Consider the following 27,413-nt stretch of genomic DNA (forward strand, 5'->3'; position numbering starts at 1 on the left):
TACCCTGGATCTAGCATCAGAATACAACTCTTTTACTACTTGAATTTGGGGAAGTTCAACTCCCATCGCTTTGAGGATCTTCCACAATTTGCTGTGAGATACAGAATCGAGTGCAGTGGAAAGATCCACGAAAGCTAAGTATAATTTCCCTTTTTTTGCCTTAACATATTTTTCCATCAAAATTGTAAAATTTAGACCCTGTTCTGTAGTTCCTAAACCTTCCCTAAATCCAAACTGCAAGTCTGTTAAAATGTTATTATCTTTGGCCCATTCCTGGATACGGTTTAAAATAATGCGACCTAAGACCTTTCCCACCGAATCTAATAGGGAGATTGGCCAATAACATATTGGGTTTTGTCTATCACCTTTCTTAAAAATTGGGACCATTAAAGATTCAGACCAAGTTCTTATTAGTCCTACCTTGCAAGCTGCTGCAAGGACTTGCTTTATTATGGGGCCCCATAACTCCATATTTTGTTTAAATATGTCTACAGGTACCCCATCTGGTCCTGGTGCCTTTCCACCCTTACTAGCTTTCAGAGCAAGTTGCACTTCATCTAAGGTAAAATCTATGTTAATTGGGAAGGGCTCATTTATGGGACTAGGAAATATAGGGCAAACAGTTTGAATACTGGGCTCCATTTTCTTGGCGTACATTTTGGAAAAGTGGTCTACCCATTAGCCTTCATCAATTGCTACTTCTAGTCTTGGGGATATCTCAGGTCTCAGAAAAGGAGAGTTGAGCACGCGCCAAAATGTAACACTATCCCCCTCTGTACATGCCTTATGTAAATCGGTCCAAGCATTCATTTTTATTTTCCTCTTTCTTGTTTTTAAAGCTAGATTATATACATTTCTGCATCGCGCTATTTCTACTCTATCCCGTTCCTTTTTATGCAGAGCATGCTTTAAGGTTGTATATGCTTTCGTACAATTATTGTTAAACCAACCAGCTTTCTTTCCTTTCCCATTTTTCACTTCCCTTTTCAATGTGTTCCTTATAGTGTCTGTTATGTGGATATAGGACCTTAATATGTCTTCGGGTGGTGTAGTCTCATCTAGACAATTCAAAATATCTTTCAGACTATTTTCCACCACTACTTTCATAATTACCGATGGTTCTACCTGGGCCCATTTTAATGAATATCCATTTATTTTATTTTTTTCCAATCCTTGTAGTTCTTGAATTCTTTCAGGGTGTGTTCTCCTTATTTTTGATGCAGTTGATAACTCCAAGCTTTGGGGAAAGTGATCACCGAGAACACTTTTATGGGTTTAAAAATTAAGGATTACAACAAACAAATGATGGACAGAATGCTGACAATACAGACATTCTCCCCCAGTCAAGAGATCTGGGTTAAATCCATCGTTCTTTTGCCCACTACACCACCCCAGTTTAGACATGGCCATATGCAAATCAGTCTTGACCCTGTGCCTCATGAGAACACTCCAGCCCGAACTGCCAAGCCATGTCTTCCCTGGACCGGAATCAAGCATCCTAGGACCGGTTTCTGGCTATCAGCCGTCATCAGCCAGGATAGATTGACTCCAGTGGCGTAGTGAGCACGGGCCCCACGTCTGGGAATACCCATCCCACTTAGGGTGAAAAGCGTTACAACAAACAAATGATGGACGGAATGCTAACAATGCAGACATTCTCCCCCAGTCAAGAGATCTGGGCTAAATCCATCGTTCTTTTGCCCACTACACCACCCCAGTTTAGACATGGCCATATGCAAATCAGTCTTGACCCTGTGCCTCATGGGAACAGTCCAGCCCGAACTGCCAAGCCATGTCTTCCCTGGACTGGAATCAAGCATCCTAGGACCGGTTTCTGGCTATCAGCCGTCATCAGCCAGGATAGCTTGACTCCAGTGGCGTAGTGAGCACGGGTCCAACGTCTGGGAATACCCATCCCACTTAGGGCGAAAAGCGTTACAACAAACAAATGATGGACGGAATGCTGACAATGCAGACATTCTCCCCCAGTCAAGAGATCTGGGTTAAATCCATTGTTCTTTTGCCCCCTACACCACCACAGTTTATACATGGCCATATGCAAATCAGTCTTTACCCTGTGCCTCATGGGAACAGTCCAGCCCGAACTGCCAAGCCATGTCTTCCCTGGACCGGAATCAAGCATCCTAGGACCGGTTTCTGGCTATCAGCCGTCATCAGTCAGGATAGCTTGACTTGTGCACGGTGTACAGGCTGGTGGTAGATCTAAATGTGATTGTTCTATAGGTGTCTCATTTTTAAGTATGATCTCTTTTTGTTTATTAGAGGGAATCATCCTAAGGCTGGGAGTTTCCATTTCTACATTTCTACTTTGTTTTTTGTTAATAAGACTCCATTGATGGTCCTCAGCATTATCTTAGGCTCTACTTGAATTTACTTGATCTTTAGGAAGGACGGTCTGGCCTTGCTCATTCTGTGCTGTGCCACCCCCCCTATATCCTTTCCGCTTGCGGTACTTTCATAGCGAATGCTTGGTAGGTGTTTAGGGGCTACCCTGTCCGAAAGACCCACTAGGATATGCTCTATCGTGTTTACTCTTCCCTCTATCTTTGCAATTGAAGCCCTTAGAAAGTGGTCTAGATTAGTTACCAAAGCAGTTAGATTTCTCATGTCAGTTTCCTTTGGTTTCATCTTTGTGTTTTTCTCGGAGTGAGATCTTTCTGAGAGAACCCTTGATACCGTTTGTTTCCCTGCTTGTACATTTTTTAATCGCTTTGCTCTTTCAGGGGTTTTGATTTTAATGGGGTTCGCAGGGGCTATTAACTCTATATCTTTAATTAATTTCTGAGGCATCTTTGTCCGCTTTTGAGGCGGCTGACTGAAGGAATCCTGATCACTGATTTCCTCAATCGTATCTATCGTGAGCTGTATTGAGCAGTTCCCAGGGAGACTGAAGCTAGAAGCCCCTACGTTTATGTTCTCGGTTTCCTCCTTGGCTCGGGTATTCTCGCCTTCGCCGCGGCACTGAGTATTTACTTCTAATGACTCCTCTGGCTCCCATTGCCCCTGTCGAATATGAGAGCAGTGTTTGTTGAGTGTCCCCAATAATCCCTTTCGTAGGTGGAGCCTGGGTAGTTAGTAATTTCCTTTTCCCCATTTGGGTAACAATTGGCTCTACTAAGGGGGCATACTTATGTTATCAGCTAAAAAACCTAACAAAATATACCTGGGTTAGGGAAATGATGCACAGTTTACAAAGAGTTTAAATACCATTCGTCCCTGATGTAGCGCTTAAAAGTTTGAAAATTGTAGGGGTGCGGTATATTCACTGTTAGTCGGCACCCGCATATAATAGAATGTGTACTCAGGTATTTTGTGTGCAATGTATTACGAATTGTATAACCTATATCGATTTTAATAGAAGTGCCAGCTATGTACAAGCACATTGTAAATGTATTAGAGAAATGTATAGAGTTTAGCTTACATGAAAAGTAATGTGGTGTTGGAAATGTGTAACCTAGACTTCGTGTCTGTAGACTGTTTAGTTTGACCACACATGAAAGAAAGACGTAAATGTCAATACTGTGATTTAAACATGCTTGTGTAACCGAAGTAGTGGCCAGAATTCGCATATATCGTTGAGGCGAAAGGCCTGGTATTTTCTTATGTTGGCCAAGGGCAATAGGCCAAAAGGGATTTATCTCAGTAGAGGGTTTTAGGCTGTAGTAAATTGCAACTTAAAAGATGTGAAGAATGTCTGCCTTGCATGATCTCACCCCAGGTGCAAGGACAGTTGCTCGTTAGTAGAGAAGTTCTTTGTTCACAATTTGACTTATGTAGTAAAAGCCAGACATGGGAGTGTATTGGAATGTGCCAATCGTAACTTCTAGTGCGGATGGCGTCTGGGACTCAAGGCCAAGCGATGGACGATGGAACTGGACAGCGCTCTGTGGAAAATTACTGAAAGACGACCCTTGCAGAAGAGGAGGCGCAAAGGGCGTGTTCTGGGATTTGGGGTTCTGTATTAGGGACAGCGCCCCGAGGGTGGAGGCAGATCAGAGCAGCCCAGAGCAGAGGACGGCTAGGCGAAGAGATAGAGGGGGCAACTTAGACCAAGCTCTCTAAGTGAAGACTTCTTAGGAAGTTTCACTTTGACACCTTTACCTGATGAGGGTCTCAAGGGATTGCTAAGTAGGGATGTCATCTAGTGCAGAGTAGGGACAGAGATGGTATGGTTCAGTGTCCCTAGTATCGACATTTGCTTGGTGGTGTTCTACCTCATGCTTTTAGAGATTGTACTTTTAGTTATTTTTAGCCGTATGCGGATTCTTCGTAGGGTAGCATTTGTGTTAGTGCCTATGTACTTGTTGTGCCTCGTATTGAGGACTTTGTATCTTCAAATCTTTATGTTGATAATAAAAACCAGAGAGCCAAGAGATTAAGTCTCGAGTCCTTGATTATGGCAAATTGCGGACAGTAATTTTGATAATTGTGTTTTTCCCTCCACGCTATTGGGCAAGTAAAAAGTTCCATCTGACCAGAGTGGGTTCCAGTAGATAATTGCGAGATACTAAAATGGGCCGGAGCATCCCCTACAGTCCAGAAAGAGTCCTTTAATGTTACAATACCTCTACAGTTCACTGATTAGCAGGCTCCGGAATCAAGGGAACACAATCCTAAGGAAGCTTGATATTCGAAGGGGGTGGGCCCAGCCCGTCCTTAAACGGCCTCGGACGGGCTCAGACAGGCTCAGACGGGCCTGTCTTGGCCAGGTCTTTGCCCGCTCGGCGTCCCCGTGCACGTCCCCGCGCAATGGGTACACTGGCGTCTTTTGAAGCGTTTCTGCACTCGTAGCTCCTCCCGCAGTGTCGGCTGGCAGGGACCTGGGCAAAAGTGTCTGTTCAGGTTCGACAACAAGGGCTCCCACTCCGCCGGTACACCAACGTCTCTTGAAGCGCTCCTGAGCTCGTGGCTTCTCCCGCGGGGTCAGCTGGCAGGGACCTGGGCAAAAGTGTCTGTTCAGGTTCGACAACACTCATAAAGATAGCACTTGCAAAGTATTTTGTGCATAGCAAACAATTGTAAACTTACACAAAAGTGTAAGTTACCTTTGTGAATCAGGCCCCTAGTAGTGTGTGAACAATATTTCACCGAGCATGCAAATGGATAGATAGCATGTATGTACACAGGGGGATACTTGCATTGGTCCTCACAGCATAAGTGAAGTTTATGTCAGACATGAATTGATATTGCTATCTGACACAAACTTCACTTATGCCGCGAGACCACGGTTTCATCAGATAGTGCATTTGTATCCAACCCATGAGTCATTAGGATCTTGATGACTAAGTTGGACTCCTAGTTAAATGCTCTACCCCATTTTACTAAATCTACATGAACATCCACAATGCAAGCCTTAGAAACCCAGCAGACATTTACTGCACATGCTCACATTAGATTCTACTTGGACAATTACGGCACTATCATCTTCTGTTTCCCTCACCACATTCACCCTAGGCACACTGTGCCATCATCAACCTTTTAGGTGCTTTTTTTCACGACTGTGTCTCAAAAGATGAAACTCCCTAAGCTGAATGTTTTTGCTGTAAAGATGTATTGATGGAACTGTCTATACCACACAATATTGATGTAAACACAGTTGCACTTTTTCACTGTTGTATCTTGCGATTCTGCTATTCTTTAGTAATATTATAAGATTTGTTGAATGAAAAAGTTCAATATCATGTTCTTTCTAAGTAGAATGGATGTATTGTACCTTGTACCTGAACTAGAAATACAATTTAAAGAATAACAAGAGAACTACTGTTCTAGGTGATTATAAAATAAGAGGTCGCAATTAAATCAGTGACAAAGGGGCACAACAGTATTAATTACCCCTGAAAAAATAACTAAACATTTTATGTTGGCGGAGACATTAGACACATTTTTAAGCGGAAGTCATTTATAGTACAAAATTACATTACCTTGAAGCAGGATGGTCAGAAAAAGCCTTCTTGTGAGAGCCATGGAATACTGCTTACAGCCTAGCTCCTCAATAACGCTGGTACTATACTTGGAAGGGCTACAATAGAGACAACAGTAAATTATGAAAGAATAAGTATGCACTCCATGAAACCTTTTTCATTGCAGTAATTTATTAAGAGCGGGACAATACAATGTACATTTTCATTGTATTCATGAGGAATGCATGTTCTTATTTCATGATTAAAGTACTTGTATGGATACATCATTAAGATGGTGTGAGAATACTGTTTCCAAATTAGACATCACAGGACTCAATATGCAAATGAGTAGTACATTGCACATGGTAATTCTTGAAAATGCCACATTGTGGATAGTAACTTTGATTAATGAATGTGCGTATGTGAATGGCACCATCATTAAGAGTATCTGCCTTTTGAAGTGTGGGTGGGCGGGGCTATATTCATATATGGTTTAATAAACACAATCCATGTCAGGGTGAACCACAAAAGTATTTAAAATAACAATGCTTAAACCTCTTTTAGCTTGGTGCAAAGCATTCAAGCTTAACTTAGAGGCAATTTATAAAATAATTATACAACACACAAACAGTAGTAAAGAGAAACCACAGCACAAAAAATCGATTTATAAATAGAAAAAATTGTAATAAATAAAATGACACCAAAACAATCAAAAGACAGTCAGAAGATAATATTTTTTTTTTACATTTTAAGTGAAAATAGCATCAAAAAGCACAACCACCACTCATGGTTACCTGGTCTCTCTAGTCTGGGAGAAAGTCACAAGTTAAGGTCAACTGCGATGGAGCACTGGTTGAAGACAGAGACTAGGATAATACTGCTGAAGTGTTACCTTCTCAAAGTCAGCAGAAAGAGTAACGTTTGTGTTTGAGGTGGCCGCGAGGAAGAGGCTACTGGTACGAGGGGCAGGTCGAAAGATGCAGACTGTCATCGTTGTAGCTTCACATTGGTTTATCGTTGTGGGCATTCGCTGTAAGTTCTCCAATTGGTGGTTATCACAGGTAGTCACTGTTTGTGCATAGAGCATCTCCTGCAGGAGCTTTGCATTGGCAGATGTAGGCGTGGCTCAAAGACGGCACTTTGCGGTTGAGAGTAGCCCAACCTTCATAATTTCGACCTTTCACACGAATGATAAACAAAGGTCCAAGACCTGGGGGCACTTTTTGGACCAGGACTTACTCCAGCAGAGGGCAGCAGCAGGGCTCAGGCAGGTCCAGTTGGTGCTTGTCATCTGGGCAGTTGCAGGGAGGCCTCTGGCAGCTAGATGTGTGCCTGTAGCTTTAGCAGGAGGTCATCCAACTAACCCTTGGATTTACTCTGGGTAGCCTGGGTTTAAGGCAAGCAGTTCCAATCTTCCTTCTTCAGACAGAAAGGCAGTCCTTGCAGCAGGGCACTTCTTCTTGTGAAACTTCCACAGGCCTAGGAGTGTTTTGATGAAAGATTATGAAGGGCCTATTTTTATACTTGATGCCAGCCGTTCTGTGGGTGAACTCCATCCCCTACCCCCAAACCATGCCTGGTCAGATCTTCCCCTTGTCCTGGTCCTGGCTCCAAACTGTCTAGGGTGGCAAAGGCAAGTGCAGATTTGATGTCAGGTTCCTTTCTGTGTACTGCAGACAATACCCTTTGAAATGCAACCCGAACATGTACAGATCCACTCCAGCTACCTTGACATGTAGACCCTATCCCCTCAGACCTAGGAGTCAATTGTCTCACTGTCTGGAAGCAATAAACAACCTATAACGGCAAAGCATCCACAGTCATGTGACCCAGGACTCTATCAGAAAGGCACAGATGGTCAGGGCATAAAAATGCCAACTTTATGAAAGTGGTATATTCAGAATAGTGCCCTAAAATCTGACTTTACCAAAGGATTTTAAATTGCAATTCATTTGAGTTTAAACAGCATATCTATATCCTCCCCCAATCTGATGTTAGCACTTATTAAGTGTAACAAGATAACCCAGTCTAAATCTATGGTGGAGCTAGCCTTACTGGTGGGGAAAAAGTATTTAGGAGTGCTTCCCTGTCAGGGCAGGTAAAACTTAAACTCACATGTCCTACTTTTTAAATACAATGCACCCTGCCCTATGAGACTTTAGAGCGTACCTTAGGGTGACTTACAAGTACTGAAAAAAAAGGGTTAGGCCTGGCAAAAGATTTATTTTCCCAGGTCGAAATGGCAGTTTAGAACTGTATAACAGACTGTAGTGGCAGGCCTGAGGCATGTTTTAAAAGGCTAGTTTAGTGGGTGGCACAATGAGAGCTACAGAACACTAGTAGCATTTAATTTACAGACTCAAGGAGCACATAGTACCATTTACTAGGGACTTGCAAGTACATTAAATGTGGCAATTTAATGTAGGCCAATTTTCCCATGTAAAATGCACAAAGTCCTTGCTGTAAATCCTCTCTGCTCAGACAATGCTGCCCATCAGATGGAAATACCTGCTGTCCATTTAGGTTTAACAAAGAGCCATGAATAAGAATTGTGTTCTAGTAGCTGAGAGGTCAAACATGAAAAAAAGAGTCATGGCTACTATTTGTTTTTAATTTAAGAAACAGAAACAATTTTCCATAAATTCCTGACCATATCAATAGTAGTTTGGATAGGTACCTCTGATGACAACAAGGCTGACTCCTTTGGTGTGGTATTCCCCCACACTTGTTTGGTCTTCACAACTCTGTTTTTTGTAACCCGTTTTTGTTGGCATTTAGACGCTGCACGCTTTACCTCAGCTAAACAGGTTTAAAGTGCTTGTGCTCTACCCTTCTAAATGTGGTAAAAAAGTTATACACTACCATTACCCAGGCTCTGAAAATTATATGCCATCACTTGGATGCAGCACTCATTACAGTAGCCCTACAATATATATCTCAAGGTCTGTCCTGCCAGCCTGTGAGCGCAATTTTAAACTGCCATTTGGATGTGCAAAATAAACCCTTTTGCCAGGCCCTAACCTTTCTTTTTAATACTTATAAGTCACCTCTAAGGTCAGGGTGCCTTGTATTTATAAAGTAGGACACACATAATTAAGTCTTACTTGTCTTGACAATGACAAAATCCCCAAATCGTCTTTCTATGTAGGAAGGCTACCTCTTCTATAGACTATCACTGGGTTTCCTTAGTGATTACTTCAGTAGTTTGGAACCAGATAGAGAAATACTTCTTCCACTCATATGAATTGTAAATTAAAATCCTCTTGAAAAGTAAAGTTGGATTTTAAGTTACGATTCTGAAAATACCACTTTTCCTGCCTCAACCAAATGTACCTTTCTGTCAGTGTCCTGGGCTAAATGCATGTTAATGGCTAACTTGTAATTTGATGTGTATCCCACCCAGGCAGGTAACAAAAGAGAGTTGGGTGTTGGGCAGGGCATTCCTTATCTTAGCAGAATGACCTGGGGGTTGTAGTCAGCCCTTCAAGAGATTCAAATTGTAGCCTAAGGGCCGGTGCCCACCCCATTCCTGACCTCTGAAGCTGCCTGCCCTGCCTCTAGCAAATGGAACTCACACCTGGTCCAGCCTATCCTTTGTCACCCTAGACAGTTTGGAAGCAAACCCATGGGAAGGGGAAGAAAGTACCAGAATCAGGAAAGTGGTAGACAAAGAGAGTGACCCCCACACACAGGCTGACCTGGTTATAAAAGTGGCACCCTCACAACCTCCTTGACCCGTGGAAGATTCAGCAGTAGGCCTGCCTGTTGTTTGAATGGGGACAACTAGACCTGCTTGCTTTGAATCCAGGATCCCATTGAAGTGACTTCAAGGGTCAGTAGGCTGAATTCCTGTTTGAGCTACAGGGACACAACAAGCTTCCAGAGGCCTCTCTGCTTACCAGCTGACCAGACCAAACTGGACCTGAACTGGTCCCCTCTGCTGGCCTCTGTGGGAGTGACCTCTGGCCCTCCCAGTGCTGTCCTTCAAGTTCTGGACTCTTGGCTGGGCAAGTGAAGTTTTCACCTGATCCAATGCAGTGCAACACATAGTGTCGCGGGACCTCCCATTGCAACTCCTGATCAGCAGCCTCCCTGGAACCAAAGCAGTGATCCACAGAGCTGACATAGGGCCTTCCATCACAGCACCTCGCAGCTCCTGATCAGTGGCATCAGCAGATCCGACATAGGTCCTCACACTGCACCCACACTAATGACAAAAGGTACAACACCCAGAGTGAGGCTCCTGTACCTGACCCTTGATCCATCGTGGTTGGCCTGGACATGTGACTTTGTCCCGGTATGGCCCAACTAGGTATCTGCAGGTGGCTCTTTGCTCTTTTTGGGCGCAATTTTTCCTCAAACCTTAAACACTCATAACTACAGTTCTACTGATTAGATGTTTAGCAATCTATTGTCATTTTGTTTATTTAAATATTCTCTATTGTTGTAAATTGGGATGAGATATTTCTTGTGTATTACTGTTTGAGTACTGCATAAATACTTACATATTGCCTGTATGTTAAGCCCGGCTGCTTTTGTGGCAGATTACCTGAAGGTGAAACATAGGTTTATTTAGTGCCTTTCGTGGTTCAGCTTGACAAGGTGTGTTTATTACTTTAGTGGGTCTCTCACCCCTCTCAGCTAATAACCCAATTTCTTGCAAAGATGTTGCTTAACCTTTGTATTTACAATAATAAAAGGTTGCATGGGTTTCAGTAGGCTTCTTATTGGTATGGTATTCTAAAAGTAGTACTAAAGTACCTTCGCAGTAGTAGAAGAAGGTGAACTTTGAATGCAAATTTGACTGCATATCAGCTGGAAAAGGGTTGTAATTGACCTCACTAGATATTAGCAACAGAACCTCAATATAGGCTATGTGAAGGTTTAGGATGATGTGTTTGATTCAATGTATGTTGAAAGTGCAGATGCAACAATAGAGGGTTTGGTATATTTATTTAGAGGAAGGCCCATTGACTGATTTCAATACTAGGATGAGCATCTTGAGCTGAGCCACTTTTGTGGAGAGCAAACTGTCCTTGTCATACTACATGAGGAAGCAGTATATTTGTCAATATTGTACAGGACTCTCTTAGAAAATTTGAACAGAGCTAGTGTGGTAAGTAATGCCTTGGAAAGTGTTTGTTGAATATCATCACCAAAATGTGGAAATCCATCATAGAGTTGAGAATCCTACTTCTTCTTCTTGGTCCTACCAACACAATATCACATTCGAGGGAGATATAAAGTTGTGGATAACATTAAAGCAGGACATATAGAATCCAAAACCTTTCATCATCTTCCTGGAATTTACTGATTTTTTGTTTTCACTTTTATAACATACTCGATTTTTCATAAATCATATTTATTACAAAATATTTTTGTGAACTAGAGCTTGAGCTTTATATTAAAATGCATATTATACTTTTATGAGTTGCAATCTATCTTTGGGATTCCCGCAACATGGATTTGCACAGGAAAAACATTGCTCATAATAATATCCTATGTTTTATTATATCTCCTCACGGAACAGAGTGGCAAAACAATTGCAATTTTTAATAGAAACACCCCACCTTGTCTATATACGGGTCGTAAGTGTCCCTTCCCTGTCCAAGGGTGTGGGCTGCATTATCAAATGTATGCCCATCTTGCCCAAGGAAGGGGAGTCTGTGTGTTTACCCCCTACCTGATACAACGCAAGAGAGTTTTTGTTTCCTATTTGGCCATGGCAATTTTTTTCAAATTCTTCACCATGCTGAATAGTGAGGTGGGCATTAGGGGCTCAATGTACAAAAGGCAGTTTACGAATCATCATCTACAAATTGCACACTGATTATTTTAAAAACAACCTGACATATAACTGCATTACATATACCTGCTGTTAGTAAACCTAGGGATTGGTTGTGCATGATGTGAGGCTTCAACAAGGTATGGGAGCACAATTATCTTCTCACTAGGAGCCAAGCACCCTATTGTATTGCCTGACTCACTCAAAGGAGTGAAGAAGAGCAGTCAAAGTAACTAGGCATTCAACATTCCACACATGGAATTGGCAGAAATTGGTGAGTCCACAATTACTCTTGTAACCCTGAGTTCCAGCAAAATATGGTCACTCACCGTGTGGTGGAATTATTTCCCATGAGACTCCAGAAATGTGAGTGAAAGCAAAATTTGGCATCTCCTAGCAACATTTTCTAACATGGGCGGTCGAGATTGGTCGCAGTGATAGGGTTGCTTTTTGAGTAGAATTGCTGCAACTTAAATATATGTGTTCCACTCAAGTGGCAGGAAAAGCAACTCGAATGGCCAAACCACATTATGCCATTCACGCTGATTTTTCAATGCTGCTCTCGTTACTGGTGCTACATTGCAGTGCAAGCAGCGTGACAGGCATATTTCTGCCCGTTGACGGAACTCCACGGAATGTGTTGAACAAATTCTGCCAATCCCTACTAGTAGTCAAATTTTGTATGCACTCATTATCATCAAAAAAGCATTGCAATATTTATCAAAAATCACGGTCAGCAACACAGCGTTAAGTAGGGCATTAACAAACAACATAACGTGCCTGTGCCTTTCTTTCATTATATGGAGCCATAGGGCCAACCACTAAAGGTCTTTGCGTGCCCAGGGTGTACAACAGAGGTTCTAGCCTCAGGAGTGATTGAATCTTGTTGGAAAACGTGAGGTGTCATGAATTTTTTGACCCTGCAAGCCTACTATCACTTCTTACGGTGGCCGGTCTTTCCCTGGACAACCCAATATACATTTTGATAGTGGTAGCACGGAGAACCCACTCCTGTGCTGCCCAGCAAGCTCCTCAATTGACCGGCTCTGTTGTCTGTCAGTGCGGGTGTTGTGAACTGTTATCTCCCTGACTGCTGCATGCGGGCAGTATGCAGGCCTTGACAAAGCTGGCCAGCTCTTTCCAGACATATGCACGGGGAGCAGAGATGATTCCAACACTCCCCCTTCCTTTCACTGCTGCGATGGATGGGGTCCCAGACCCCAATCTGGAACATGTCGACTCCCTCCTCTTGGGTCCCAGGAATGGGGTCCAAGGACCCTTCCTGTGCCTTCAGGGACTGGGGATGGGTTCATAAGCTCCTTTTTTGCATGTGCTGGCCCAGGGGATGTGGTCCCTGAACCTTGCCGATCTCTGTGGAGGTGGCCCACACACCCCCCCTCCCTGCATCATAAATTATTAATGAGGTTTGTGATGACCACTGGACACTACCCCACCCCAGGTGTTCCTTTTGGACCTGCAGCAGAGCCCTACGCTCTCTGTTCCTCTTGCTTGTGTCAAAGGTCACATCTTTCCCCTTGGATATGTTGTGCCCTGTTGAACCAATTTGCTTGATCATGGTGGCAGCCCCTTGCCACTTGGAGCCTCTTCAAAAGGCCTCTGAGGTGGCATACTTGGTGGGAACTGGTTCCACTGGTCCCTATGCCAGCTATTATTCTTTTTCTTCATCTCAGGTGCGCCTCTCCTCTGGGCGAGACACAGATGTCAAGGACCTACAGCCCTGCTGCTCTGGTGAAGGCAGTGGGATGTCACAAGGTCTTTCGGCAAGGCAAGGGCAATAAAATCATTTCATCCTATATTTGGGCAAGGCATGCAGTAGAAGAATACCTCTCGACTGCTTGTGTAGGCGCCAAGGTTTTGAAAAAGTTAAGCAGTGTGCTGGTAACACCTTTAACCCTAACCTTGTTGTATGGAGAGAATTGTATTACTTTGTTGTCTTTTACCAACCTGATTTACAGGCTGTGGAGACATATGGAGAATAAGGAAGGTCTAGGGAGCATCCAATTGTTTGCCATGCAGTCATTTTCTTCCCAAAGTTTAGGAATGGTGAGGGATGTTTAATATCTCTAAATGGCACATGTCCCTTTTTTCATGTTCAGTTCTTCATTATGAATTATCAGGTTCATTCGCTTTATAGTATTTTCCTAGAACAAAATATGGCAAAAAACAGCCCGACTGGTCCTGGAGAGACCCACTGGTCCTGGGGTCAGCTGGAGAAAGAGTCCTTAATCCATTAGGACATCTGGGGGCTTGTCCTTCCAGCTGTACATGGTGTTGCTGCCATCTAATTCCAGTGCTCAACTCTCTGTCTCTCCCATGTGCAAAAGTTTTTAAGAGGGGGTAGGGAGTGTTTTAAATTCCAGGCGCCCATCGCTAATCCTATGGTGCCACATCACCCCTCCATCCATGTAAAAACCCTAGTGCCCAACATTCCTCGGAAATTAAATATGGCGCTGTCAAGTGGACTCTGTGTTACGTCTCTTAGGTCCTCACCTCTACCACTCGCTGACCATACTGCCAGGGACTCACCCACCAATACGTCAAAGTAGAGCCCCCACTTGTGTTGACTCCAAGGGCCCGATTCACAGAACAAACTTAAGACTAAATCCTAAACTTAGTACCAATCTGGTATTCACAGAATGCACCTAGTACTTCTGGTATTCACAGAATGAACTTACTACTTTTGCGATTCACAAAATGAACTTAGGACTTTTGCTATTCACAGAATCCATTTACGACCACTAAACTTACGTCCGCACTCGGGCCGGAATTTCCGCCCTCGGAGCGGAATTTCCGGGCCCGGAGCGGGAAGTCCGCACGCGGGCCGGAAAGTCCGCTCCGGGGGCGAAATATCCGCTCCCGGGCCGGAAACTCCGGCCTCGGGCCGGAAATCCCGCTTTCGGGCCGGAACATCAGAATTGGGACCAGACTACATTAACTGTTGCCATTGATCATTTGAGCCAAGGGGAAACACCTGTTCAAGTCCCTAACATCCCCCACCATGCATCAGCTGACGCACTCCAGCCAATCCCAGCCAACAGCTCCAGTTAGCCATCATGTTGCTAGTGCCTACCATCCCCCACCATGATCCAGCTGAAGCCAATTAACACAGATTGACCAGCAGCAAAAAACATTTAAAAGCAGCACACAGTGAAGGAACCTGTTTGGCCACACGCAGTTTGTATTTCCAAGCAGAGACCGGCCAAGAAAATGGAGCTCCTGAAGAGAAAGAGGAACTATACAGCAGAGGAGACCACCATGCTTGTGGAGTTCATTGTCAGGCACCACAAACGCCTCTATGGACTCCCACCCTACTGCACCAGTGGGACCCAGAAGGCAGCCCTGTGGCAGCAATTAGCCACTGCTGTCACAGCATTGGGGGAGGACAGGTGCACTGTCCAGGAAGTTAAAAAAAATGGCAGGATGAGCGGCTGAGGGTAAAGGAGAAATACGCCAGGATGGAATTACAATGGATCCTCCCAGCCGCACACTCTGGACCACGCATCCGCCTCACCACACAGGAGGAGGACATCCTGACAACCATACACCCCCACTTGGTCCATGGGCTGCCTGTCCGTGACGTCCGCTACGTGGTACCAGGTAAGTGGGATGAAAAGTTAAAGTGCATGAATAGAATGTCTGTGTTGCACTGTCAGTGTGAATAAGGCAGTAGTCCAAAGTGTATAAATTAATCCGTCAGTCAGAGACTCCTGTGTCACCCTCTGTATGTAGCACTACAAGTCCCACAATCCTTAGCGATGGAAATGGTAAATCCCTCCTCCACTTCTGAAAACATGGCCACTGTCCAGTTGCATTAATACACCAGCCCGCTAAGTAGCAATTGACAAATAACAGCAGAGATGCGCCAGTAACAATGCCACACCCAATCCAACTCTTGTGCAACCGCGGATGCGTCACATTGACAATGCGGTGCACTGTGGCGCTGGGGTAGACAGATGGGTGTCGCAACTGATGGCATTAGGGGGATGCTCTGCTGGAGTAGTGTTGCAAGTGTGACGCAACTCCACCTATGTCCATGGACCGCCTACACCTAACGTTCAGGGCAACTCATTACAGGTGCCTCAAGCTAGTTTAAGTTTGCGTGGCAACACCCTATGAAAAGTGACTACGTGGAATGCCGGCGATTACAATGCATCACTTGTAGGAGGCATAACCAAATAAACACACACCCTGCCTACATCACAGCTGATGCATGTTTAATGTTGCGCAGGACCGCACACCGTGAGGCATCCCCATAGATGCATAACATTGGGAATAAGTCTAAATGTGTCACCTGTATTACCCCACCGCTGTGTCACAGAAGTAACGCAACTGCGGTGTAAATGTATTACAAGGGGCGTGGAAACATGCCACTAAATCACTAAGAAGTAAATCACCCCGTGCAAGCTGAAAGCACAAAGCAGAAGGTGAGAGAACCATCAGGTCCAAAAGTCAGACACCTATTCTGTTGTACATTTCCCACTCTGCCACGCCACTACGACGCCAATGCACCACTGCTCCTACCTGCCCAGTCAGCAGCAGTACTGCATAACACTGTTAGCATGCAGAAGAAATGGGGAAATCACAGAAATGTTCCACAAGCACATATTCCAGATGTTTAGTTTTCTCTCTTCTCACCCATTGACACATTCAGCCAGAGCACAGACAACTGCCGTAGCAGAGGTCCCTGCATCTACTGGGAGGCATCGCCACCGTACACCCTCACCGACTGGTAAGTCAAAGTGGCCAGGAGATGGTCAAAATGCATGCATTGCCAGGAGTGACCGAGGGACATGTAGTGCCCACATATGAAAGTCAACCAGAGATGTACAAATAGCTGCATTACTATTGGAGTAGTCAATGGACCTCCACCTTTAGATAATTATAATTGTGAACAGCTGAAGACAATATATTACATGTCTTGGCTCATCAAACCTTCGTAATTGCGGAACATGACATGTTTTACAGCAACAGGCCCAGACCTGGGAATCCAATCCTGTTATCGAGTGCCACAACTACTCAAAAGGGTGCCCCCACTATGTTGTAATGGTGTCTGTAGACGTAATCAATCAAAGTAATTGACTGAAATATGGCAATGATGAACAAGTGAGATCCCAGGGTCATTAGTATTGACAATGCATACACTGTCCAACTTTGAATGTTTCCAATATCGATCAAATGCCCAGTCCACACAGCTGGTCATGTACCACTTACATTGTCTGGCTTCTGTGTTGCCCATCAACAAAACACGATAGTGGACCTCACATCAGGATCCGTAGACATGTCATTGTGATATAGGTTGCATCCAGGTAGTGGGCCCATTCGAAGTAATGTGGGAGCAATCATGATATTACGTATAACACACTAATGCAAAGCTGGTGCCCACAACTGCTTGTGCTCATCCTTTGTGCCAGAAATCTAGTGCATCACATGTGGCTGCCGGAATGTTAAGTAGCAAAACACACTTATCATTGTAGGTACAACAAGGTCCTCCCAGAATCAAAGACACACACTGACTTCTGCTACAAGGTTGGCTGTGACATCTGTTCAGGGCCCACACACTGTTCCCGTGCTGGGCCAAGGGAGGGGAACCCAAGAATATATCAGGCTGACTGCTCAAGAAATGTGCCTTTCACGTCCGCCGTATGTTGCATGTGTATTACAACACTGTTGTCCTGCATCACAATATGCTCACATATGGCATTTGAACCCATGCAAGATCAGACCCTGGTGGCTAATGAAAGGATGACACAAAATGTATGCCAAGTGAGTGCAGAATGGACATTCAATAGTACCATGAGTCATTTGAAGTGACCAAAACACAACCGGCTTGCAATTCAATGATAGGAAACACCATGATGAAAATAGCATGGCTGAGGCCAACACTGATGCCAGTAGTGTACCTTTGAGATGAATGTAGGGGCTGCTAAGGTGAATCTTCATGTAGTTACACCTGCTAAATGACTAGGCTGAAGAGCAACACGCTAATCCAGTGCAGGCAGAAGGCATCAAAGCCTTTCAGCCTATCCGCAATGTTACATTCTGCTTGCCTCCTCTCCTACTATTTTCACATGTATAGGTTAGTGTTTGACAAAAGAGGTTTGGATGTCTGCTGTACAAGACACCAATCGTCGTCAGCTAAGTAGTACCATGATCTGGGAAATAGAGTACGCAAAGAGAGGACACTCAAAGGACGGACGTAAGACATCTGTGTTCTCTCATACAAATATGTGGGACTTCATGCGTGGGGAAGCACAAATGAGCAACATCATGTCCCTGACTATTGTAAATCTCACACATGAAACCCTTTCTGACTTGACAACAAACAACATGAGACTCTGGAAATATGTAAGTCTGAATGGCAAAGGTGATAGCAGTGTAATGGGGAGGAATCCGGGTCATTTATCCCTTCCTATCAGTAATCTTCTCATACATGTGTGTCTGTTGATGTGTCATCTGATTGATGTCACTGCTGTGTGGAGGGAACGGCTGGCAACTGCTGCATGTGAGCAGGTGCCCAAATGGAAAGTTCAGGAGCTACACATGCTGCACATAGTGCTGGATTACCCACTAATGGTCATTGAGAATGACATGTTGGCTCAGAACTACCATCTGTTGTTGCAAAATATAGACCTGTATGTCTTATCACAGCTGCTGACCGGATTACACCCCAGCAGCGTGCACCATCCCGGGCACTCAATGACATCCTGGCTGCAGCTGTTCACCCCTCGCGCAGCCGTCCTTCAGGTAATTCTAGCATGAGGTGTCTGTTGATGTGTCATCTGATTGATGTCACTGCTGTGTGGAGGGAACGGCTGGCAACTGCTGCATGTGAGCAGGTGCCCAAATGTAAAGTTCAGGAGCTAAACATGCTGCACATAGTTCTGGATTACCCACAAATGGTCATTGAGAATGACATGTTGGCCCAGAGCTACCATCTCTTGTTGCAAAATATAGACCTGTATGTCTTATCACAGCTGCTGACCGGATTACACCCCAGCAGCATGCACCATCCCGGGGACTGAATGACATCCAACCCTCGTGCAGCCGTCTTTCAGGTAATTCTAGCATGAGGTGTCTGTTGATGTGTCATCTGATTGATGTCACTGCTGTGTGGAGGGAACGGCTGGCAACTGCTGCATGTGAGCAGGTGCCCAAATGTAAAGTTCAGGAGCTAAACATGCTGCACATAGTTCTGGATTACCCACAAATGGTCATTGAGAATGACATGTTGGCTCAGAGCTACCATCTGTTGTTGCAAAATATAGACCTGTATGTCTTATCACAGCTGCTGACCGGATTACACCCCAGCAGCATGCACCATCCCGGGGACTGAATGACATCCAACCCTCGCGCAGCCGTCTTTCAGGTAATTCTAGCATGAGGTGTCTGTTGATGTGTCATCTGATTGATGTCACTGCTGTGTGGAGGGAACGGCTGGCAACTGCTGCATGTGAGCAGGTGCCCAAATGTAAAGTTCAGGAGCTAAACATGCTGCACATAGTTCTGGATTACCCACAAATGGTCATTGAGAATGACATGTTGGCTCAGAGCTACCATCTCTTGTTGCAAAATATAGACCTGTATGTCTTATCACAGCTGCTGACCGGATTACACCCCAGCAGCATGCACCATCCCGGGGACTGAATGACATCCAACCCTCGCGCAACCGTCCTTCAGGTAATTCTAGCATGAGGTGTGTCACTGGCTTCGACTCCAAAGCCATGTCAGAGATCCTGATTTCCCTCTGCATGTAATCAGCAGTTGTGTACAAAGTGAAATACAAATCAGGAGTGTCATGAGCCTGTCTGACAATTGGTGATGCAGATAATTGAGAATGTTGTCACTTCCCTCTACAGCTGATGGTTCAGGGACAGCTAGGCCCGTGAGGAGACAGGTCCAGCAGGTGACACTAGGGGGGAACACCAAGGGACAGAGAGTTGTGGCTGGAGCTGGTGAGTTTGCCTGTATCTGTGTAACACCTCAGTGCTATGGTGTGAGCTGTCATTTGTGGTGGTACCCTACACAGGTCACATGATCCTCATCTGTTGATGCAAAGTACAGTTGATACAAACCCTTGTGCTGCACCACATGTCATACCAGGTCAATCCCTAATACGGTTGCAACCTCTGTTCCAGGGGATGCTGATGACGAGGATGACAGGCCTATGACCAGTGTGGGCCGACGGGGAATCAGAGGGGAGAATCCCCTGATCCTCCAAGCTGTGATGTCGGCTGCAAGCACTGCTCAGGAGGAGGAGGAAGAATATCCTGAGGACCTCTACTTGGTGGATGATGAGGACTACATGTCTGACGATGAAGATGCCAATGCGCGATATCGTGCCAGACTGGCTAAATCGGTCAGGGCATCAACTCCTCTGCCAAGCAACATCCCTCCGCCTCCTCCCAGGCATACCATGGCCTGTCCCCAGACTCGAGCAAACCAGCCACAGCACACACGCATCACAACACAGACATCACTCCCTCACAGTCCTCACGTCCAGGACCAACATGGTGGTTCCCTTACCCACTCTTCCCTAGACAGTGTATCCCTGCCATCCTCTCCACCATCTGGGGGTAGTACTAGCCCTGTTGTGCTGCTGGAATCCCCTGGGCACCATTCACCTGCCCACAGGCTCCCACCTCCCACCCCACCCCCTGCCGTAGGACCTGCACATCCCATCCATGGCAGACAGCTGCAGAGAGGGCCTGCACCTGGCTGTGATGACCAGTGGGAGCAGGACTTCTTCCAACAGCAGAGTGATGTGAGGCAGGACATTAGTGCCATAGGGGCTACCCTGTCCACCATGTCGGACTCCCTGCAGGACATGGTCCACTTCCCTCAGGCGGTGGAGAGGCTGAGCCAAGTGTTGGATAGGATGGATAGGACTTGGCAGGACATGTCCAGAAATATGCGAGACATGCTATCCATCCAGAGGGAAGAGAGTGCAAGACACCATGCCTTGGCCATGAAGATGATGGAGGGCATATTGAGAGTGAGCCAACCTTTCCCTTCACGGTCAACGCAGGGAGGGGAGCCATCATATCTGCCCAAAGGACAGCACATCCCCACACCTGTACCAACGGCACACCAACACAGCAAAGGGAGACATCCACACCAGCGGGCTGAACTGGCACTCCCAACACCACCCCCTGTACAGTCACTCCTGCCACCTGCACAACCACCACCACCTGTACAGTCACTCCCGCCACCTGCACAACCACCACCACCTGTACAGTCACTCCCGCCACCTGCCCAACCACCACCACCTGTACAGTCACTCCCGCCACCTGCCCAACCACCACCACCTGTACAGTCACTCCTGCCACCTGCACAACCACCACCACCTGTACAGTCACTCCCGCCATCTGCACAACCACCACCACCTGTACAGTCACTCCCGCCACCTGCACAACCACCACCACCTGTACAGTCACTCCCGCCACCTGCACAACCACCACCACCACCACCTGTACAGTCACTCCCGCCACCTGCACAACCACCACCACCACCTGTACAGCCATCAAGTGTGCATACACCATCTGCCCCAGCACATGTGGATGACCCTGGACAGTCCCTTGGACAGTACCCACCTCCACGTAGGCGGCGAGCCAGGCTTGAGCACTCGGAGCGGTCATCCCCCCCCAAATTGCGGCGTCGCACTCACCAGTGACAGGAACCCGGGACAATGTGATCACGTGTTTGTGTGTGCACCAAATAAACACCTACCAAAAAGAATAATCTGTTGTGTATCATGTCCTGTGTAACGTTGCAGGTGGCCTGGAGATGTGAGAAGGTATGTGTGTGTGTGACACAGTTACAAGTGTAACCCATCGTTGCAACCAGCCATTATGTGCATAGCAGATGACTCACCAAATATGTGTCCATATTCAGAACCAGACATTCAGAATGAAGTAAAACAAGTGGAAGTTATTAAAATTCCGAATTGTATTTTGAGAAGGTACAAAAGAACAACCGTCCGTTTGGAAGGGAGAAAGGAAAACAAATGATGATCTTAATGCAGAGGGAGATGGGAACCTGGATTGGGGTGGGGCAAAAAAAATATAACACGTCAGGGAGCGTCAGGGAAAACAGTCTATTTACAAGGGGAAAATGAAATAGTTGTTCACGTCAAAAGTCAAGTGTCCTTCTGGTCATCCTCTAGGACCACAATGTCCAGATCCTCAGAGTCCGATGCAGGCACACGTCTGGCGGGTGCAGGAACAGGCACCACTTGGGTTCGTACCACACGAGGAGTACGGGGGGAAACAGTGTGGGGCAACGGACAGGGGGAGACATTGACAGTGGTATGGGAAGGGATTGGGGAGACAACAGACGAGATGGCTGCGGACAGTGAATTGATGCTGGTGGTGAGGGTGGCCATTGTTTGGAGCATGTCCTCTCGCATCATGCGTACCTCCATACACACTTGTAGCTGGATGCGAGCGGACATGTCTGGCTGACCCTCACACATCCACATCAAGTCCACTGGCACAGTCACAGGAGGAACAACACCGGGAGGGGCATGGGTGGAAAAGGAGGGATGTGGTGCCTGAGGTCCGGAGCCAATGATGTTGGGGAGCTGGCGGCTACGATGAGGGGGACTGGTTGCAGGGGATGCAGCTGGGTCCCCCGATGGAATGGGGAACTCTAGAGGTAGGGAGGGGCTGATGGCAGGCCCAGATTGTTTGTTGGCCTGCCCCGAGGACACCTTTTCAGGGACCACAGGTGAAGATTCCTGAGGAGAGTAGCTCTCCAACACCACATGGTCCGAGGTGTCGTGTTCACCCCCCCCCCCCGATTCAATGTCTGCAGCCTCCACCCGGGATGTGGCACCAGCATCAGGGTGTCCCTTGTCAGTCCGGGTGGGCGCAATCCCCTTGCCTCTTGATGTTGAGGGTCCCTCCTCATCCTCCTCTTCCTCGCTGGTGGAAAGTGGGTGTAGCCGCCGCCGCACTGGTGGCCTCTTGCTCCGGACCAGGTCCTGCTGCCCTTCTGTTTCGCCAGCTGTGCCTGCTGAAATGTAAGCAAAATCCGAATGTTATGTTTGTGTCATGCAGGACGAGACACATTCATAGGAGCCAAGGTCAGACTTATTTTCCTCTGATCACACTCAATAGTTGTCAGTGTCTATGAGCTGACATTACGTGTATGTTCACCGTCAGTTCCTGGATTGAGTCTGACATGGCCATCTCACGTGGATGTGTGTGGCTTGCACGACTGTATTGGCCAACCCTCAACCTGGCATTCTGGGGATCTGTGTGTCCTGCCACAGCTACATGTGCAGGTTCCAAAAGCAGTCCACCAATGGAGAACATGAAGTCCCGAATCTCAGATTATGGCCATTCATAGGGAGTCGCAGCTGTTGAAGGTCTGGACAAGTGTCATCTGCTTTGTAGCATTGTATGGGACACGACAAGTGGCGAATGTGGGTCACACATTCACTGACGCTCTGGCCTATTTTTGTAGCTAAATTGTGAGTCTAGCCTTTGGCTGTCCCCACACATGTACTGACAATCCAGTGGCACATATTGGCTTTGGTGACTGATATGGTAATGCAGTACACCGCTGAACACTGGGGGAATTTTGTGACAGCTACCTGTACATGTGAAATGTGAAACAGGCCACTGAGGCTGAGACGTCTGTCAGTGGACACCCCTTGTAAATTTAGAAGCGCTTAAGAGTGATGCAAGGATGTCAAAGTCTGTCTTGACTCCATGGCACATGATGTTTTGTCACAATTGGAACCCAAACTCTAAAAATGCAATGCAAGTCATAGCATCCAATACCCTTTGGCCTGCCATGCGCACACAGGACAGTGTCTGTACCATTGCTCATCCAATGCACACATGATTTCCTAGTGCCAATTGTAGTGGTGCGGGAAGAGCTGATTTCAGTACAAATGCACAAATATGGCTCATTTAGCCAGTTGTCATGGCGAGACTCCAACTCCCAAAATGCACTCTGCCCTGTACAGGCCATATGCCACAGTGTGCCTTTTTAAGCTTGGTTACTGCTGCATGGACACGGAATCTGTGAATTGAGGCATCGGACACACAATGGTACAGCACTGTTTCACTCACATTATACTCCCAGACACATTTAGCATATGATGCACTTACCATGTCCCTGCTGCTCATGCTCCTCCAGCTGAGCATGGAGGGTCGGCCAAGCTGATCGCAGGACCCTCCTGTACAGTGGGGATAGGCGAGGACGATGCACATGGTGCTGGGAAGACTGGCCCACCAGCTCCTCAGCCTGGTGCCGGGCCCACCGTTTTAGGTCCTCCCAGCGCTTGCGGCATGCCCTCGCACTCCTGGTGTGGACTCCCACTGCACTGCAGCGCTAAGCGATGTTGGCCCACAGCCTGGCCCGGGCTGCATTGCTCAGCTGGTGTTCAGGGTCCCCATATAGCTGAGAAAATTTGGCCAGCACCCCCTCAGCCAAGATGTCCAACTCACTTTCAGTGAAAGGGGGTGCCTTCTCTTCGTAACCCTCAGCCATTATGGGGATAATAAGAAGGATGAGAGCAGCAGGATGTCAGAGGATCTGTCTGTGATAGAGGATGACTCAGAATGAACACAAAATGGCTGCAAACTATTTCCTGTAATGTATTTCCTGCCTCCAACTTCCTGTAAAACATTTCCTGAATGAAATTATGTGTTCCGGGTCATTTTCGGAGTTTACGGCCCGTAAGCGCAGTTTCCGGTTCCAGAGCGGGAGGTCCGCACACGGGCCGTACGCTCCGTAATCGGCGCTTCCGCACACGGGCCGTACGCTCCGTAATCGGAGCTTCCGCTTTTTGGCCGCAAATTCCGAAAATGACCCGGAACATATAATTCCATACAGGAAATGTTTGACAGGGAGTGGGAGGCAGCAAATACATCACAGGAAGTAGTTGCCTGCCATTTTGTAGTCATCCAGATCCATCCACAATCTGGAATCACATCTACTGCCATCCTGCTGTTCTGTTGTGGATAAAAAAGAAAAGACAGTGCATGTGAGAATTATTTAAATGTGACAAGAGGGTGAAGTGACCATTTCAAGACATTTCTGCAGTTTCTGTTTCAGTTTCTCATGCTTTGCATTATGGTACATGTAGTCCATATTAGGTGCTCATTTGCAGAGTTGTGTGATGTGTTCCGGAACATTGTGTTTGAGAAGTGTGGATATATCACAGACAGAGGGGGGCAGAGTTACGGCTTCTGGCGCATCTCTGCTAATCAGCAGAGATGCGTCAGAAGAGTTGCGATGCATCTGCCCACCCGTGCACCAACACAGATGCGCCGCATTGATATTTCGGTGCACCGTGCTGCTCGGATGTGCAGATGCGTGACGCATCCCCCGTTGGAAAGGCGGCGCATTGCTGGAGTTGCGTCGCATGCACAACGCAGCTCCAGCAAGGCTCGGGGGTGCCCTATCCCTATGATGCTGCGTCAATCCTTACGCCTGCTTCAAGCAGGCGCAGGGTTTTGACGCAGCATGGCCTTAAAAGTGACTGAGTGAAATATTGTAGATTTTTAGGAGGCGTTTCTGCGCCCGGAAGGCCCCCCCCCTGCGCCAGAACGCCTACATGTGGCGCAGGCCTTTACAACGTGACGCATCTCCCAGATGCGTCATATAGTACATACCCCGCAGCATGGGGCTGGCTTTGCACCACCGCAGCGTCACAAAAGTGACGCAACGGCAGCGTGAAAGGGCCGCAAGTCCCACATTAATCTGCCCCATGGTGTCTGATTGACCCATTGCATCACTCACGTCGTGGGCGCATCATTTGTGGGGGAGTCACATCTGTTGATGGCACAGGGCCGACAATGCTATGGTTATGGCCTTTTCTGATTAAGAGACCCATCCTCATGAGGTCCGGCTGTGTCTCTCAGTACATGTATCATCTTGCATCTGCGGCTATAGATTCTTTTGGGACATCCACTACACTGATCGCTGACATGGGCACATGTGCTGATGCAGGCTCAACCTTTTGACAACTGTCAAGAGCTGTGATTAACATGCAGTTAGTGTGGCTTGCAAAGTTGCCTCAGGAAGGAATTTATTGACACAGTCATGTATATCCAAGTTTCATCATTGGCAACAGACAGCAATCCACATTTGGTCCATTCCACTACAGGTTGCTCATGTGAAGAACGTGGCAACAAGCTGCTCACGGACTTGCATGCCCTGACCTCGGTTATGTGCCATGGCCCGGTTTCCCAGATTCATAGGTAGCCGGGGTTCCAGCGGTATCTGTAAGCCATGCGTTAAGGCAATGTTGTGCAAGACACAACAGGCTAAAATGATCTTGCACACTACTTCTGGGGAGTACTGCAGCACCCCCCCTGTACGGTCGAGACATCTGAATCGCGACTTCAACAGACGAAAAGTGCGCTCTATGATGGCTCGAGTCCGTTTGTGTGCCCTATTGTACCTACGCTGTGGTACAGTGTCTGCACGCCTGTAAGGGGTGAGGAGATGTGGGGTGAGTGCATACCCAGCGTCACCTGAGTAGAGGGGAAAGGGCAGTTGGTTAGATTTCCCTCTTTGACTTGCACAGGACATGATCTATACTGTATTACATGCATTGTCAGGTGGGCCCTGTATCTAGCTTTATGATTCTTAAAGTACTATGGTTAATTTTGGGGGGCATTCAGACATTTCAAAAACACATATTCCTCCTTTCTAACGCTTGGTACTTACCCAGTAGCCACATGTTGCCAAATTCTTCCGCAGCTATCCGCCGGGCAAGAGGTGACATGCGGAATATGAAGCTGTCATGGGTACTGCCGGGGAACACCGCATGCACATCAATGAACCTCCCACTGGCATCACAGACAGCTTGCACGTTGATGGAATGCCATCGGTGTCTATTGCAGAAGATGTGTGCAATGTGGCGGCGTGGCTGAAGGGCCACATGGGTACAGTCAATTGCACCCAGCACACGTGGAAATTGTGCAATGCGAAAGAAATCTCGTGCTGCCCTTTGTCTCAGGGCCAGTGTCGGTGGCATATGTATGTGGTGGTGGGATCTTGCAGTGATGCATCGCAGTACCTGATGCAGGCACCGCGACTGGCTCGCCTGGGATATGCCCACATGGTCACTGGAGACCCTTTGGAATGAGCCAGTGGCGAAGAAATGGAGCGCTGATAGGATCTTGAGGTATGCTGGTATTGCATGTGAGCAGCAGGTCACGGAGTCAAGTTCCTGCTCCCACTCACATACCATATCCAAGATGATTTCTGGAGGGAAACGGTACCTGGCCCTTATATCTTGACTGGACATTCCAAATAAGTTGATCCTCTGTCTGAAGATCCTCTCTGCTCTGGCTCTCCTCCTCCTCCTCCTCAAGTGGTTTTGCTGCATGGCAAGGGGCAGTGCAACAAACACATTCAGTGACATGTTGAAAGGGTTTGTGTGTGTCTGCTCTGCAGTTATACGTGCTGCCGAGCTAGGATTGGCTGGAGTGTGTCAGCTGATGCATGGTGGGGGATGGTAGGGACTTGGACAGGTTCACCCTTGGCTCACATGATCAATGGCCACCGAACCGGATTTTCCGGCCCGTAATCGGAACTTCCGGCCCTGATGCGGGATTTCCGGCCCAAGGCCGGAAGTTCCGGCCCGGGAGCGGATATTCCGCCCTCGGAGCGGACTTTCCGGCCCGCGTGCGGACGTAAGTTTAGTGGTCGTAAATGGATTC

Source organism: Triturus cristatus, chromosome 7 (assembly GCF_964204655.1).
Source record: "Triturus cristatus chromosome 7, aTriCri1.1, whole genome shotgun sequence".
Taxonomy (NCBI): Eukaryota; Metazoa; Chordata; class Amphibia; order Caudata; family Salamandridae; genus Triturus; species Triturus cristatus.